The sequence below is a fragment of the Cebidichthys violaceus genome, unplaced genomic scaffold (genome assembly GCF_023349555.1).
Source record: "Cebidichthys violaceus isolate CVI_PGR_0920_01 unplaced genomic scaffold, fCebVio1.0.p SCAF_27, whole genome shotgun sequence".
NCBI classification, from domain to species: domain Eukaryota; kingdom Metazoa; phylum Chordata; class Actinopteri; order Perciformes; family Stichaeidae; genus Cebidichthys; species Cebidichthys violaceus.
The window spans coordinates 5973430-5992387 of NW_027176450.1; the positions used below are offsets into that span (position 1 = coordinate 5973430).

An 18958-nucleotide genomic window follows, 5' to 3' on the forward strand; every position below is an offset into this window, starting at 1 on the left:
CACTAGTGTGTTTACAGTTGTCATTGTACGTTTGTGAACGTGTTGTTGAAATCCAAGCAACAAAGTGAACGTGGTCACACAGCACTGCAGGGCCAGAGAACCACTGCGTTCCGGGTTGTGTTTGTCGGTGGCTGTAAAGTTTCTCCGGCCTGTAGGTGGGGCTCTGATGCAGTGTTTCAACGCGAGGAACCCCTCTGGGAGAGAGAGAGAGAGAGAGAGAGAGAGAGAGAGAGAGAGAGAGAGAGAGAGAGAGAGAGAGAGAGAGAGAGAGAGAGAGAGAGAGAGAGAGAGAGAGAGAGACTTTGTCACTGATAATGAGGCTCGGACCCCCCCCGAAATGATCCCTCCGAGCGCGCACTGCTTCTCGGAGAGCTGTAAAATAGTCAGGGGGCGCGTGCAACATTTCTCAGTTATTTTTATTTATTTATTTATTTTTTTCTAAGTCAGTTTTCGTTGATCCCCAGACCTCTGCTTCCCATCTGAAAATACTAACATTCATTTAAAAGTTATCTCATGAAATGGAAATGAAGGAAACCTCAACATTGATTTTTTTTTCTTAATTGAAGGAAATAAGGAACAGGCTTCAGCCTATTTTATAAAACATGTAGTATCCCATGATCCCCACATACTGCTTATTTCCTTAAAGACATGATTACATAATTAGGCCTTTTGGAATATTAATTGCTTCAAATATAGGGGGGAGGATACACTCCCGAAGCATGTTAAAAGATCATCAAAGAACAACAATGCTAAATCCCTTACGACTATGCAAGTGTCGTAATTATGTTCCTCTGTTGCCTAATCTCCATCTTTAAATGATCCTGCGATTAGATATTCAAATCCGATGATCAGATCATTTCAACCCTGCATTGTAGCCTGTTTGTGTAAATTCCCCTTTGGCATTGCCAAATCCCATTCTCAACGGGATGAATGCATTACATAAACCTCTCTCTCATAACAAAGCACGAGCTCTGTTTAAGCTCATATCTGTCATATCCTTGTTTTCTGGGTGAGAAATAGCCATCAGAGGGGCGCAGATTGAACTTGAAAACCTACTCATTAAAAGTGTCACTAGAAGCCTGCGTTAAGCTGCACTAGTGGAACTGCCTCATTCACAGCAGTCTTTGAACGATGTAGATAATAAACGAGATTATTGTAATACATGTTGTTTTTGTATAGTGGTCATTAATGCGCTCTAAGCCTCTTTAGGGTTGTTGCCAGAGACTTAAAGATGAAACCCAAACGTAAAACCCCCCCACAAAAACAGTCTCCTTCTGCAACGGGCGAAGCGCCATCCGCTCAGTCCTTCCCGAGCCTCAAGATCCGCTGAGAAGCTCCAAACTCCGAGACAGCGCGTCTCTCTCTCTCTCTCTCTCTCTCTCTCTCTCTCTCTCTCTCTCTCTCTCATTCGCACTCCGCTGCAGCACCCTCGGCAGCTCAGTTGAGCAGGAGCACCGCACTGAGTCACATCTATGCACACAAGCTCTCTACACGCACGCACACACGCACGCGCGCACACACACGCACGCACAGCCTCCTGCGGTATCCCGTACGGCGCAGCGGCTTTTCCAGCGGCATACAAAGTGCGTCCTCGCCGGGGAATGGGAGGTGCAGTTCCCGGGTCTCAGAGCTCTCAGAGCGGCGTAGTGAGGTCCTGCTGATCGGAGGATGCTGCTGGAAGTCTGCTGCTATGTCTCTCGCCTGTGCAGGAATCGCCTTCTAACTACACCACCCGGGATTTAAAGTGGACAAGGCGTCTGATCGGGATATAACATTATTCTAAGCGTTTCTCGTTTTTTGGGGGGAGTAAGAAGGAGTTGGGGGATTGCTCCGGACGTGCCTCTTATCCGCAGTGTCGATGCGGCTGCGGCTGTGAAGTGATATCTGCATAGATTACAGGTAAGGAAAGAGGCTTTCTCACGGCGTTAGTGCCCACAGACAGGACTGTTTGTACAGGGTGCTTCGGTGCCGTTTTCGCCTGGTTTTGGGTGTGAGGTTGCCACTGCACCAGCCCAGGTGACGGGAGGCGTGTTGCACCTGTTCTAGCTGCGCCATGCCTGCTCTGCGCACTCAGGGCGGGTTTCCTACCGAACCTGTCCATTTGGATCGTAGGCTCAAACTAGACCCCGAAGGAGAATTGCAGAGCATTTTATGACCTACTATTTCTCTCAACTTGGGACCCATTATTGACTTGATTCCCTCCGTTCGGCGCTTCGTATCATCCATGCCCTTCACTGTAAGCAGGGAGAGAGGGAGAGAGCTGCATCCCCAAATTGTGCTTGTTCCTCTTGCAGCGTTCACTCTGAAGGTTAGAAACAGAAATATTTCTCGGGGATTCCGCGTCTGATTTACGCAGTGCCTTCGGGGATAAGCCCAGTGCGTATAGGACCAGCATTTAAACTCGTGGACTGCGAGTGGGATTTCAGTGGTGTCTCGGCTCTAAATCGTGGAAATGGACAATTTGATCTGATATTCCGCCACACATGTTTCTTCAGGATGCTTAGCAACTGTCATTTTTTGACACGTTAAAGGTTGATGTGGAACACATTGAGTTAGAATGATGAACACGGCGTGGTTCTAGTAGGGAAGTTATTTTAATACGTGCCGTTTTAGAGCATGTGCTGCATCTCTGACTCTTTTTCCTGAAACTATTCAAGCATTATTCGCCTTTCCAAACGATTTCTTTATACTATCAGGGTTTCAGGATGGGACATGGATTATTTTCTCGTATGTCTGCCTTTTGAATGTATCTCCTATAGTAGCCAGTGTGTGTGTGTGTGTGTGTGTGTGTGTGTGTGTATATATATATATATATATATATATATATATATATATATATATATAATTTTTTTCTTTTAACGCACGATGTAACCGCCCGTTCATCATTCGAAGAGTTGTGTCGGCTGAGTTTTGTATTTTAAGGAAAACGCGCGTTGCGTGACAACACGCGCATTCCCCCGTGGCTTCTCGCTGGGATACATCTCCTCCTTGACCAAAGTGGCCCAGACTTTAGGGCCGCTAAAGTAACAGACAACATGCTACTGTAATATATACAGATGCGGAGGTTAATCTGACTTTATCTTAAGTTCTGGAATTGTTTGTATCTATGATATTTATAGTACCCCTTTGGGTCACATGCTGCGTGTATTTAAGGTTAAACTTGTTCTTTTTTTTAACAGATTGAAAAACATTTCCCTAATGATTTTTTTTATTTTCCTTTGATACACAAGTAAGGAAGAAATGTATATATTTTAATGCTGAATGTTTAAGATAGTGTTACTGTCAACACTGTCTTCAAACCCTTAATTTGTTCTGTAGACGTGACCTTACTTTATTCTCATGGCTCTGTTGTTTTGCCTACATTCTACAAGGCTGATGGACTCCTTTAACACAGCATGTCTGTGTGTCATTCCCTGGAATCCGTGTCATCTCTGTGTGAATGGGAGCGTTTGTTGGACCTTGAGCTGATTTTCTAGATATTTTAAGCAAGGGAGGAAACAGTGCAGGCTCCTCAGCACATGCTGTAGTTTTAACCATAGTGTGAATCCCTGATCCAAATGCCACTTATGGAGTCAGGGACCTACTTTGTCTCGATCCTGCACCAACCCCCCCCCCCCCCCCCCTTCCTCCCACCCTCCATTGCACCTCATGTGCAGAAAACAGCTGCTGGAGCCTATGCAAAATGCAGATACCCCAGTACAGCAGTCACACTGAGCCCCTCTGCCGGTTTCCTCCTCCCTCGATCCACCTGCACCTCCAGACTCAATGCATCAATTCAGTATCGCCCATCCAACGCTCTTTGTTTCAACTCTTAATGTTCACCGTTGTGTTATTGCTTGTGCACGGATGTCTTGCAAGACACACGTTGAGTTGTGTGGGTTATTCTTGTTTTCCAATAAAAAGATGACATTCTTGTGCTTAGTGCAAGTCAACAGAGCGTGGCTGAAGGGACGAGGTTATATCCTGGAGAAACCATGAGGGGCAGTGTGACTTCACCGGCTGGTACAGTGGATAGATCGATCCCTTATGATAGGTGTTCCTTGGCATCAATTTAGATTTTGTTTCAGCTGCGCAGTAACATTATATGTGGTGTGTATATTGGATATTTAATCAAAAGATACACATGTTTATTGACATTTATAGCCTACAGAATTTTACTATAAACCCTTTTTCCATAGAGGATTTTTATGTATGTTTACATGTGCTTTGCGTGGTGGGGAAAAACATATTATTGGATTTTATATTTTATGCCTTTTTGTTGCAACTGAAAACAAATAAGATAAGATACTGCCGGCGGATGTGTGGTTTATTAGTGGATGTTAGATCACTCACTAGGCTGAAGTTCTTCTGCTGATCTGTGTCAATGTGGCTGTGTCTGGCAGGCTAGCTTGACTGTAGCGTGTCTGTGTGTGTCTGCTCTCAACTGAATTTCTGAATGTTCCAATTTGTGCATTAGTCGTCTGTTAGGATGTGTGTGTGTGTGTGTGTTTTTTTATGTTCTGCTGCTGTCAAGGTCTTAAGGGAAAGACATTTAGTCCCTCTCATCTAGGTCTCGCCTCCTTGTCCTTTCACCGAATTCCAGCCCAGTTCTAAACTCTTGAAGGCTGTAAGAGCACTTGGCACTATTCAGTCTCCCTCTCTCCCTGTGTGCTGTCCATCATGGCCTGCCGATAGGAATTGGAACAGCAGCCTTTATCGGCCTGTAAGCACCTCACGTTGACATACTACCCCCTGTCTGTCGGCCAATGTTACGGCTACAAGGCTGGAGTTTGGACCCGGAGAGCCCGGCCCTGTCAATATTATGGCTCGCTAATGGATAAACTCTCACTCCAACCTTGGCAGTAAAGACATTCATTACATTTTGGGGGCGGTGCACTTACAAGAATAAGCTCCATAGAACGTCTTTACAATATGTTCATGTCAAGGGGGGGGGAACTGTGAAAGAATATGAATTGAGAAGATTCTCTGTAGTGATATAAATGCCTGGTAGCAGTGTAGGCAAGACTGCAGAAGTGTGTCTGTGTGTGTGTGTGTGTGTGTGTGTGTATGTGGGTGTGAATGATGCATCTGTGACTGGCCTGGTGAGGCCTATATGAATACTCGGGTCACAGAGATGTATCGTCATGTCAGACTGAATGATGCGTCTGTGGATTGGACCTGAATGGAGCTCTCTGTTTGTTCTCCTTCTCTTTCTGTTGCTCGCTTTCTCACTTGATGTCCCACTCTTTTTCTCTCTCTCTCTCTCTCTCTCGCACACGCACACGCACACGCACACACACACACACACACACACACACACACACACACACACACACACACACACTCACTCACTCACTTAAACCCCTCCGGGCTGTGACAGGACTACCAGACGCAGGCTAGTGCCCAATTAGCCCCCCCCCCTCCCGTGCCACCAAACACCGCAGAGAAGATGCAAATTGTATTTCCATGTCACCAACTGTTCTTCACACCATAATCGCTCTCCCATATTTTAGGATGGTTAGACACATGACTCTATAACAATGCTGCAGGGCTAACATAACATTGAATATATATATTTTCTGGCAGGTGCTACATAATTATATATAGAGTGTGTTGGTTTAACTTTTTGTTTAGGATGAGAACTTCGGGCATCGGGTTCAGTTGCAGTTGTCTTTGACCTTTACATGCCACTTTAAACCTCCGTCTTTGTTATCTCGTCTGTGAGGACTTGACCTCAGAGCAGACTTCAAACTTGGCGTGCAGTGTAAGATTCAAAGTCTATTATATTTTAGTTGACATTTCATTAAAAGATGGTCTCACTGACTGACTTACTGCTCGATGGTTCTGCTCTAAATTCCAATTTGGAGGGGAGGACTCTACGCTACATTAAGAGAGTAATTGCTTACAAGTATGTAATTAACCCTTTGTTAATGCACCACAGAGCTGCATATTGATGTTTGCTGCAGCAATGACAGCAGAGATCTAAAGTGAGGATCTCCAAACAATAGGCGTTGTGATTTCTATGGTGGGAAATCAATACGCATCACAGCATGCAATTTAACGAGAACCTTTGTTCTCCTCCGAATAGTTTACTCAGCATATGTGTGACGCCTGCAGAGAAGATGTGTACACATGCGTGTGTGTGTGTGTGTGTGTGTGTGTGTGTGTGCGCGCACACACACATTCTGCTGTTCAGAACTTCTTACTTCTTTTTTCATCCTGGCAGCCACAGTCCCATTAAGCCGTCACGTGCCTTTTTATAATGGGGCTCAATACATGTACATGGTTCTATATCACAGTCACACCACTTTCATTTTCTCCCTCCAGCCTTCTCTTGTGCTTCTTTTCATCTTTTTTTTTTTCTTTTTCCCCTCAATCCTTCTCTCTCACTGACTGTTTCTGCCTCCGGCTCTCTCGTCCCATATCTTTCTGCCTCGCTCTTAGCTGACAAGCACATAACTTTATCTGTGTGTGTGTGTGTGTGTGTGTGTGTGTATAAAATATCCTGACCATTGTGACATTGAGATGACCTATGAGGCGGGACACAAATTGAGGAGGAGACGTGGGCTGTTGCTGTTTCCGATGGGAATCGGGTGATGCTGAAAGGCCCCCAACATATCGGTGGGGTTGCCCAGACGGCTCCGTTTGATAAGACCCCGTGAAGCGTGTCTCTCAGGTATCTATGATTCATACGGTGCCGTGAGTCTGATGTATAAACGGCTCTCTTTGATGCAGCGGTAGGTGACACGCTGTGGCATATTGGCTCTTATGTTTATGTGCGCCGAGCCGAGCATGACGAGCACTAGATTAGTTTTGTTTCAGATCCATGAAATGATGAGAAAATTGCAGACGGTCTTGGGGCATCTTTCCCCCCTTCCATCTCGCTTTCTCTCATTTGTTCCCGTGCCGACGCCTTAAGTCCACGCAAGGATTAGGCCCCTAATTCTGTTTTCATCCCGTCTATTGCAAAGAGGCGTGTGCACGCATGCATAAGTGTGCATGCTTGCGTGCACACGTTTGATTCATCCATATCAGACAATACCTCAGCACTCTCAATATTCATCATGTAACCTACAACCAATTTATGAATTATGTTTTTTTATGACTTGTAATCTATCCCTCAGTGACTCTGTTCAGATGCTTCCTCTGACATTCTCACCACTCCTTTCTGTCAATAGCATATTTGTTTATTGGATTTTGAACGACACACAAATGTGGACATAGTTACTTTTCATGTTTCAATTAAGTATAACATACATAGAGGTAAACTGAACCTGTACATAAAGTGCAGCAGAAATGTTGAACAATGCAGTAAAAAAAAGAAAATAACCAGAAAAACAAAACACAAAGGTTTATTTACACTGCAGGATCTAACCAGGTTTGGATAGTATGCAACATAAGCATGCGACGCTAGAGTCTAAAGCAGAGTCTAAGGATTGCAGGTCCATCGACGTGCAGTAGTGGAAGTTAATCTCAGTTTGTTGACAGTAGTATGGATCCTCTTGACCAGTCCACCCTGGTCCCTGCCCAGCGGTGACCTGGTTGGTCGTAGGAGCTCTGGAGTGACATTGATGAGTGCCGCTTTCAGAACAGTTGAACTTATGTCAACTTGAGAAGCGGATAAGTGCTTAAGGCGCTCGGTGCAATAAGAGGCGTTAGGGGTCGTGAACACTCAGGGCACCGCCTCTCCTTTAGAAACAATAAGAAAAGAACACCAACGCTTTATTGGTAGATTCATGCACAGAGCTTTTTATTAGGTTGTCCAAAGGTCTTGCTGTGAGAAAAATACTATGTGACCAATCCAAAAAATTGCCAAGCATAATGTATCTCAGCAGTTATTTACAATAGTGTGTCCTTACTGAAGTGCAGTGCTGCTATGATTGACAAGTGTTTCCAGACCGCGGTGCGAATGGCCCTATTGAGTAGTGTTGACAGTAAAATATACTGAGAATATGATTACTCTGTTTGATTACTGTATTTTCACAGTATTATATTGCTTCCTAGCAAGAAGTATCCTCTGTTGGGATGGCCGAAGGATTTAAAGTTAATGATATGACTCCCTCTCTGTCTCTCACTTCCTGTCTGCTCCGAGTGTCGGCGGTGTCAGGGGGCATCAGTATGCAGTGTTACCACAGTAATTGTGAAACAGCGGGCTGAGGGAGGACCCCTGCCGCGCTATAGCCAGAAGGCAGTGCGGTTAGGGGGGGGGGGATCTGCTTTTACTGTAAGACCCTCCCTGCATCACCCCACCTACTCCCCCCCCCCCCCCCTCAGGATATATCATAGTCTAGCAGCATAATGTTGGGGATGTAACGGAGAGATTTAACAAGGCTTACACTGGGTTTCCGTGTTATTCTTCTCTCTGTGTGCTACTCCCTTTTAAGTTGGGGATTTTGCCTTTCTTGAGTATTCTTTCTTTCTTCTGTTGATGGGATTTGGACTGGCTTGTGTCTGTTCGAATGCAGCGATTGACTCCTGGGCCCCAACTCTCTCCAAGTGCTGGAGAGAAGTTTGTTGCTCTCCTGGAATAAAACGCGTTTCATCCGTCATCCTGGTTAAGCCTCGGACTTTCATCACTGACGGCTATTGATTTTTGATTGCTGTGATTAAACTTGCCAGGGAAACGACGACTGCACCGGAATGTGAAAGTTCTTTGCTGCCATTAAACCTTTCTGTCTCTCCCCAAAACTCACAAATTATCCACCTTGTTAATCTGCAAGATGTGTTTACTCACACATGATATCATCCCTTAACTCTGACACACATGTTTGATGTATGTCATCACGTCTCACTCCTCCTGTAGAGTGATAGAAATGAGAATCACATAAAGTGAATGCTGAGAGCTTGCTGCTATATGTGTAGGGAGGACCTATTAAATGTCTCCGCTATAACGACTCACAACATCCTTACCTGCCGCCCACGCAACTAACAGCGTTCCTATGGCAACATGATTTGTCAACTGAGAGAAGTCGTCCTCACTGCTGTGCTGTGAGTGGTGGCTTGATACTGTGCTGGACATTTGACCTTTACATTCCTCTTTACTGCAGTGAGAGAAGGGTGCTGATACTTGTTGGCAGACGCCACATACTGATCACCATTGCCTGCATTTAGAGGTGCAGGTTAAAAGTTGCTTTGTTTATTGCTCACTCATACTACCTTTTATTATTTTTCCATCTTGCTTCAGATTTCTAAGCAGGATTGGGTCGCAACTAACAAATCTTTTTTATTATTAATGATCATTTCTCTGTTGAATCATTTGGTTAATAAAGGTTGATTTAAAAATGGAAACATTTTCATCACAGGCTCCCAGAACCCAAGCAGACCTCAAATCGCTTGTTTAGTGTGATCAGAAGATCAATGTACAATGCTAGGCTATATAGAGCATTTAAATAGAAAATCATTAAATAATTAACTCCTCACATCTGGAAAGGTGGAGCGCTTTTGCTTGATAAGTTGCTTACATATTCAAATAGTTGTTGATTCATTTTGTGTTGATTAACTACTCAATTAAGCAACTGGTCACTTCAGCATCACTGCACCACTTAAAGGGATACTCTGGCAGAGAGAGGAGATGACTTTGGAACAAGATGTCTAGTGGTATCTATTCGGACAAAGTCGGCTGTTATAACCTCTCTTCTGAACACACACACACACACACACACACACACACACACACACACACACACACACACACACACACACACACACACACACAGTTGCTAAAGACTTCAGCACTACTCCAATCCCAAAAATCACAGACCGAAAGAGGAGGAAAGTTGAACCTCTTTGTTGGAGTGCATCAAGCACCCTCCCTCTGACGCTTTTCCTCTGTTGGCTCACAGAAAGGCCATCTTCTCTCTCTCTTTAGTCTACAAATGTAACTGTGGAGAAAGCACAAGTTCTGAAGAAGTTCTCCACTCCCACCTTCCACCCTCCCCTTTTCTTTGTGTCCATCCGTTCTGCATTGTCATGGCGCTCCTTCCAGCTGAGCTTTGATTGGGTTGTTCTGGGCCCACCGGCAAATCTGGCAACCGAGGTAGTTGTGTGTGTGTGTGTGTGTGTGTGTGTGTGTGTGTTTGTCCATGTGTAAGTCGTGTGTGTGTAAGAGGTTTTTCGCCATGTCTCTGGGAAAAAGCAATGCGATGAGGTAAAGCTTGCAGAAAATCAAAGTATAAAAACGTCCATGACCAACTGTGGAGAGACGAAAGCAGGGGAGGAGGAGAGGGAGGGAGAGGAGGGGTAAAATGCTGGATAACAATTTGCATCCTCTCCTTTGCCGCTGTGAACGACGGCTGGGTAGAAAGCTCGTCTGATGTGTTTATGCCATCGGCTTACAGGGATGGAGTTGAAGGGAGAGGGGAAGTTTGAGGAGAAACACAAGGAGAAGGGGGGAGAGCTGTGGAAAGGCTTGTAATGGAGTCTAAACCTGCCTGAACTTCGTTTACCCACCTCTCAGTGTATGAGACGGCTCACACACATTTCCATCTGATGTTCAAGGATGTTTTTATTGTAAATTCAGAGTGCACATATAATTATTGATGTAAACTGTCAGTGGCATGCATTTCTTTTTTGCAAATCAATTCATGTTAATTATACTCTGACATTTTAATAATGACATTCAATAATGAGCTACAAAGTCATCTCCAGTATATATATATATATATATATATATATATATATATATATATATATATATATATATATATATATATATATATATGCATCCTTATTAAATAACATATGGAGGTCACAGCAGTACACCATCAAGACTAAACTATCAGAGCTGTGTTTTATCCACACTATTGTATGGTTCTGAATGCTGGAGAATGACACAAGAAGATCTCAACAGACTATCAACCTTTCACACCAAGAGTTTAAGACAAATACTGCTCATTTTCTGGCCAAACACCATTTCAAATGAAGAACTATATGACAAATGCCAGCAAGAATGCATGGAGACCATCCTAATGAGAAGAAGATGGAGATGGATAGGACATGTGTTGAGAAAAGACCCTGCTGATATCACAAGAACAGCCTTACATTGAACACCAGAAGGGAAAAGAAAAAGAGGCCGACCAAGAAACACATGGAGAAGAACTGTGGAGAAAGAGATGCAGAGCCTAAAGCACTCATGGGGCACCATCCAGCAACTCGCCCAGGACAGACGGGAGTGGAAGACTTTTGTTGCTGCCCTACATGCCAGGAGGCATAAAGGGCAATGAGATCCTTATTAAATGTAGTGGCTCTCTCTCAAACCTGGATATCCAACAGCCAATGGCAGTGGCTGTAGACCAAAGCTGTTTTGCAACCCTACTCAAGTTTCTAGTGTGAAGTCAGTGCAGTTGCTTCGTCGAAAACAAGTTGCGCCATGTTTCTGTTCTGGCCGGTATGTGGGTTTACAAGTCCGAAGGGATCCTGCAACAGCGGGGATTTTTTTTTTCCTGTCTGTGGTGCCGTACACTGCCTGTGGTTTGTAATCTGTGTGCGCATGTGTGTAGGCGACAACGTGTGAATGAGTCTGTAGCTTCTACCAGAATTATGACAGAGTGGATTTATGAGTCTGTGACTCGTTTAATCACGGCCCTCATCCCGCTAGACTTCTCTTCCCTCCTCCTCTCAGATGCCTCTTTGTGCCCCAGGACATCACAGACCAAGTATGATGCTGACATTTGGCTTGTGGTGCAGATTTATGGCTGAATGGATTCCCATTTTCCTTACACACACACACACACACACACACACACACACACACACACACACACACACACACACACACACATACACACACATACACATACAAACCCACCCATTTAAATGTTTTTTTTCCTCAATATAATTAGTTTAGTCAATTAGTGTAAATGTAATTGCCTTCAACAGCACATGTTGTTTAAATGTGTGTGTTGAGTTAAGTGCACTTGTGTATGCAACACAAACACCTTCAAAATCACAGTATTTGTGTAAAGTATGTATAGAACAAAATATTTTTTTAACAGATGATTTTAGAAGCATGCAATCATTTTTTTAGCGTTACATGACACTAATTTTTCAGATCATGCTTCTGTATTTATGTACTGTTTCACACACTTTCACACACTTTCTTAGCTTTAGCAGCATTTGAGCTCTGACCCTTTCCAATGCAGTGAGGCACAGGAGAACTAAATAGGTGCACACACAGGCTGTGCGCTGTTTTTGTGTGTGTGTGTGTGTGTGTGTGTGTGTGTGTGTGTGTGTGTATTACTCTCAGCAACACCACCTTCATCAACAAATGGCTGCAGAATCTCTTCACGAATGTGTTTGTGTGATGTTTTATAGGTTTGGCATGCATCTGCTGACTCCCATAGTGCATCACTCGACTCATCAATTAAATATTAACATTGTCAACATTTTCATAACAAGCCCAAAGGACACTCTCCACTGTAATTATTGACAATTATTGGCAATTACTACCTATTATGGCATCATGCCAACATTAGTTTTGGTAGTTTCGATAGAGACATACTTTACTCATTAGACACTAGAAGAATGACGATATGAAGGGAGAAATGTTTTTCTGCATTTAAATGTTTAGATATGATTAGAATGGAGTGTGAAAATGTTGAGTTTGGGGAGAAGCCTAAATATCACATTATATATTTGCGATCATATCTTCTGGTGAGAGCATTTGTGTTATTTCTCTTTCTCTGCGCTGTGTGACAGTACGGACGCTTTGACCTTTTAGGGAAGTGACACATCCACTTCTGCTCAATGGTGCCAGCTGTTTCTTCTTATGTCTCGCCGTCTTTGCTCTTTCTCAGGCAGTAGTGATAATACAACACCATTTGCTGAATGTGTTTAAAAATGGGATATCTCAGTGGCTGGAAGGGCACTTTTGACACATTCTGTCAAACTGCAAATCCTTCATTTTCCTGAGAATTTTACCGCAGGGCTGCAAGTCTCTGCAGGTGTAGACATTCTGTCTTCACTAGCGTGTCCCACATTCTCCGTCTACCGCACATGGCCCATAGGTTATATACACTGGATGGGCATGTGAACAGGAGGACGACGTATGACACACCTTTTCTCAAAGGAGAGTCAGAAATAAGGTCACGTTTCTTTCTAATTGATGCAGCCACAAAGTAAAGAGCAAGACTGAGTCAGAGCTACATGAGAGATGAGACATACATGTATTTGACATTGGCTCAAATGGTGTGTTGATTCAACTCGGTGGTAATTTGTTTTAGGCTGTTTGTTGCTGTTATATTTTGGATGGCATTGAATTTCATGGATGTCCTTGTTGTTTTGTCCGACTTCTTATACAGAAGACAACCAAGTATAGATTAAAAGATATGCACCATTGGTTAACTTTAACATGATTTTATGTTTTCATACCTTGATGAAGAATTTAAGTTTCCATAATAGTGGTGATTTAATCTTGGATCAGTGGCTGAGTAAAGAGTTTACTAAAGTAAGTTGGCAGTTAAACGTGAATTACAGAAACAAAGGAAATAACAATTTAAAAAGCCACTAGAGGCCAGTTGACTGACCTCATTCCAGCTGTGCGTAGTAAACCAGGAGCTGAGATCTTTCAGACTCCTCTTCATCACCACTACGGATTATAAGGGAAAGCTGTAATCCATGCGCTTCGAGCAAACCAAATCAACTGCTGCACTGATGAGCTCACAGATGTGCATGGTGCTCCTCTATAGTGTGTGTGTGTGTGTGTGTGTGTGCTTGTGACAGTGTGTGTGTGTGTGTGTGTGTGTGTGTGATGGAATGGGATATTAGGATAGGATGGATTAATATAATTGTTTTCGTCCAGTGGTTTATTGGACAAAATAAACGGCTCAGCATAGCTCACATAAACACACATTTGGTCACACACTTGCACACCTCACTTTGCGCATCATCACAAGTACCTGAAGGACACACACACACACACACACACACACACACACACACACACAATAAAAGTGTGGAAACAAAGTAAGGGATCAGAGAAAAATTAAATCAGCAGTTTAACGTTTTATTATAATCACCACAAAGCCTACTAAATGATCAAGCTTTCATGTCTTAGAAGTTAATCTCAGAGGTCAAGTCTGCTCTAGCTCTGTTCAGCAACTGTAAGGGAGGAAGCGGCGCAGACAGGTCACTGAAAAGAGGATTTACTGTGGAGGGAGAGACGGAAAAAAGAGATATAAAGAATGAATAAAACGAAACCGTGGCACCGCCTGTGTGGTCGGTGATCGATAGCTTCATTTGTCATGACGAAAGATCTGAACTGGGGCAGGTCTGATACTGTTTACAGCAACCCAGCCAGCTGATCCAGAAGCAGTTATTTTGGCATGTAGAGATAAGGGTTTTTTTTTTGATAAGGGCCACGCAGGCTGTAACCAGTTGGAAATAAACACCTTTAGACAGTGTTATCAATGTCGTGATGTCTGAGAGTAGAGTGAAAAAAAAAAAGTATAACTGGATGTTAATGACAGCGAGGTTTAGTTAGCGAAATACAAGTTCATGTAATGGCTGATTCTCATCTAGCAAATTGAAAGGGTGGACATAAAACTGTGACACGCATGGTGTTGTGGGGCTTCTGACGGTTCTGTGGTTTGTTTTGTTCTTTCTATGTGATCGTATTCAAATACAAGCTATAGTCATTTGTTTTTCATTTTCTATTTCCATGAAATCTGTGGGTATTCAAATGTTTCGGTGACAATTTACATGCGATTCCCCTCAAGGTAGACTCCAGGCTTGCCTCAACCTGGACAACAGCGTGTATTTGTGTGTGTGTGGGAGGGTTTCGTGGCTGCCAGTATGTCTGCATGTCCGGACTTTTTTCACAGCAAACATTTTGGCACATCATAGCAGGAAAATTCACAGGTGTGATTAAAAGCATTATTAATGGCTACCTCTAAATCCAAACTCTGTGACAGAGTTTTAGCTTACATTGATCATACAACCTCCTATCTTCTCTCATTCTTGCTGGTTCCCTCCATCATTGGTCAAGAAACTTCACCAGACCCCCCCCTCCCCAATCATATAACTCAACTCCACAATCTTAAATAAACTGTATATTGTGGTTGGAGGCCTAAAGTGTGCTGTGTGCAAAATGAAGTCTTATAATCCCTGATTTATTACCTGCTTCAGTGGCACTGACACGCTTGGATATTGCTGAGCGAGAGAGGCCAGGAGAAGGAGAGAGGGTAAGAGTGAAGAGCTAATGTGAAAGAAGAGCTTTAAGGATGTCACCTTTGCTGGAAATCAAGTGTTACCACAACTCAGCAAGCCTGACTGCATGGAGGTGAAAACCACAGAGGTCACACACACACGGTCACACACACACACACACACACACACACACACACACACACACACACACACACACACACACACCATGCCTGTTTATGAAGGGTTTTGTTGGTTGTGTGTATGTATGTGTGGACAGTTGTCAATGTTGAGAGAAGTCGTGTTTGCTGTCCCATCGTTGATTCAGATCAGAGCCAAATCTTTACTGGATCTCTGAGCCAATGAGCAATGATACTCATACTTGATAGCTTAAAAAAATAATGTGACCAAGATACGTTCTGTAAGGGACATGGTAGCTTCCTCTGTGCTCTCTGATGGACAGACTACGGCAATAATGGCTGCAATTCAGATAGACTCAAGCACTTCCATGATTGTTGAGCAGGAGCTCAGCCTGCTTTTGAAGGTAACAGACAGCGAAGCCATTTCTGTTTCTTTGACCAAAGCTCACACAGCACACTGCCCCGACGTGTCTTCTTTCAGTCTTGTTCTCACACTGCAGCAAAACATCTAGTGTCATTCCAGCAGCTTCAAGCAAACTACGACTCATAATTAATTACTGTGTCGAGAGGAAAAAAGGGATACTGGAAACCAGAGATGAAACCGAAAGAAAGGGAGAGGGAGGCAGAGACTTAGGGAGGGAGGGGGAACTGACATTTTCACTCTCATGAAATAACAGAGGAGCTAAGAGAAAGCTGGAAGGAGAAGAGGTACAGCGAAGTAAGAGTGGATGGATGGAGGAAGAGAGGAAGGACGTGTTGGGACTTAAGATGGTGCCAGTCTGTAGCCGATGGAAGCGAGAGCTGATTTGTCTACGCAGCCCTGCATTCCTGTCTGCCCGTTAGCGTGGGGAATAAGGGAATTGGGAGAGAGAAAGAGAGAGAAATGGAAGACGAGAGAGAGCTAGAGGCTTTGAATTTGTTCTATGAAAGCAGCTGTCAGACAGTGCCTAGCAACACCATTTAAGAAGGATTCTTGGCTGCATTTATAGTGATTACAGCGAAATATCTGCCTTTTGATTTCGAACAAGCTTTTATGGCACATTGCTATAACTAGGGGGCAGTTTCGAAGGATGATAGAGAGGATATCTTCTTTGTTAACACAAAATATGTCATGTGTGCTTCTTCGTTAAAGATGGATTAAAGGGAAATATTAAAGCGCTGCTCCACTCTTCTCATCCTTTTTTTTTTTTTTAAAACACTTCTTCTTAGAAAGGGGTTGTTTGTAGCATTACTTGTGTGCAGCAGTGCTCGTCAGCTTACTGTGTTGATTCGGTCTTTTGGTTTTGGTTATTGGTTTGTTATTCTAGGTTGTATACAGCTAATAAATGCAGATGAAGCCCTTTCGATCCTAATCATTTTCTTAACATCCTCTGTGTGTGATTACGCTCCCTAATGTTCCCTGTTGAGTTGCTTGTGTGTCTTTGGATTCAATTTTGGATGACCGAGTTCTGACGGAGCTTCATTGCGTTCACCCTGTAAATGGCCCTCTCCGGTCCCTGCTGTGTGTCAAACACAGAGGCCCCACCTATGCAGGAAGTCAGCCGCAGTCCAACCCAATCAGAGCGCTGCGCTGACGGCAGGCCAGTGGACTCTTCAACAGTCCTCCTAATGACATTAGAGCCTCTTGATCTGCACTGGTGATAACACACTCCACCAATCTCAGCCTGCATCAGCACCCACTGCACAAAAGTCCGGCCCGAGCGCGCAGAGAGAGAGAGAGAGAGAGAGAGAGAGAGAGAGAGAGAGAGAGAGAGAGAGAGAGAGAGAGAGAGAGAGAGAGAGAGAGAGAGAGAGAGAGAGAGAGAGAGAGGAGAGAGAAGAGAGAGGAGAGAGAGAGAGAGAGAGAGAGAGAGAGAGAGAGAGAGAGAGAGAGAGAGAGAGAGAGAGAGAGAGAGAGAGAGAGAGAGAGAGAGAGAGAGAGAGAGAGAGAGAGAGAGACCTTACTTTGGAACCAAGGACTGTTTGAGTGCTGTACTCCCTCAAGGACTCTGTCTTTCCCCACTCGCTTTGCAGTAACGCCACCAGAGGTATTATAACAAAAGACGCAATGCAGAGATTATTATTTCTGCACAGAAAACGTTCTGGCGGGGCCTGACTCTAGAAACATGAGTGTGTTCGAACCCCATCATACTGAGGAGGTTTAGTAAGACTCAGAAGGAGTGGCAAAAAATGAAAGCAATTGAGTGAAGAAAGGGGATGGGCAGATGTCGGCTGTCCCTCTAAAATTCAGACAGGATGTCCATTTGGATCTTTGCCTAGACCCGTTCTTTGAAATGCTTTGACTGACTCTAGAAGAGCAAAAACGAGCGACGGAAAGATAGTCCGTAAGATAGCAAGAAACAATGGGAGCTTGACATACTTGCACTGGATCAGTGATTCTTACATGCTGTATCTTTTCACGACACCTACTTTTACTTTGCCCCCTTTTCTTTACTGCCAACTTTTGACATGAACACAACAGCAGCATATTCAGAAAACACCAAGTAACCCAACAAGTAATCTCTGGCTTTGCAGAGTTGTCAATATCATCAGTCTGTTTGGTGATTGAAAGACATTGTTTACATATAATTTAATAGTGTGTAACGGGTGGTGTATGGACCCAATTGCAGTACAAAGGACTCAGAAGACAGAGGTAAAAAGTTCAACGTTTTACTTAGACTCCGGCAAACAGGCAAACGGTTTAGAAACCGGCAAACCGGAATCAGGAGAGGAGAGGCAAAGTTCTTGGTCAGGGACGGAAGGCTAGGTCGAATAACCAGGAGGCAGATGAAGCCGGGAATCAGGGACAGGCGAGGTCGGTACCGGGAAGACAGGCAGGAGAACGCTGGAAAGACTCGCATGGCAAAACTCAGGAGAACCCGAGAACTCCCCATCCTCAGGCTGTGAGGAAGGCGAGTTCGCCGGCGGGTCCACTGCCTCCTCCTCAGACAGGGAGTCCTCCCACTGGTCCGGGGCAGTGGAAGGGCCAGCAGCAGGTGTCCTATGGCAACGGCCCAGATGTTGCTGAGGGAGGGCTGGTCCGGATGTTGCTGGTGAAAGTCTCGGATGAGACCCCGGTCCACAATGTGTTGAGCAGGAACCCAGGATCTTTCCTCCGGACCGTAGCCCTCCCAGTCGACGAGGTACTGGCAGCCCCTTCCACGTCGGCGAGAGCGGATGATGCGGCGCACAGCATAGATGAGTCCCCCTTCAATGAGGCGAGGTGGAGCAGCAGGCACCAGCGGGCTCTCGCTGACCGGCTTGACCTTGGACACATGGAATGTCGGGTGCACCCGCATAGACCGAGGGAGCTTGAGCCGGGCTGATGACCTTCTCGATGGCGAAGGGCCCGACAAACTTGGGAGCCAGCTTGTTGGATTCCACACGCAGAGGAAGGTCACGGGTGGAGAGCCAAACCTTCTGGCCCACCTGGTACTCTGGAGCTTGAGAGCGACGACGGTTGGCTGCTGAGGAGTACCGGTCTGCCACCTTCAGGAGGGAGGCCCTAGCACGGGCCCAGGTCCGACGACAGCGACAGATGAAGGCTTGAACTGAAGGGCAAGAGGCTTCCCCTTCCAGGGCTGGGAAGAGAGGAGGCTGGTAACCGTAGGCACACTGGAAAGGAGACAAACCGGTGGCGGAGCTGGTCAGGGTGTTGTGGGCATATTCCACCCACAACAGATGCTGGGACCAAGAGGATGGGTTCTGTGACACCATAC

General features: G+C 44.7%; 1 protein-coding gene across 1 annotated transcript in view; it reads left to right on the top strand.

Annotated features, from left to right (window-relative positions):
• The first annotated feature begins 1460 nt into the window (after nucleotides 1–1460).
• Nucleotides 1461–18958, top strand: part of plxna4 (plexin A4) — a 225871-nt gene continuing 208373 nt past the window's right edge. The window contains exon 1 of the mRNA XM_068721314.1: nucleotides 1461–1899. The gene's annotated coding sequence lies outside the window, so the exon portion shown is untranslated. The remainder of the gene's footprint in view (nucleotides 1900–18958) is intronic.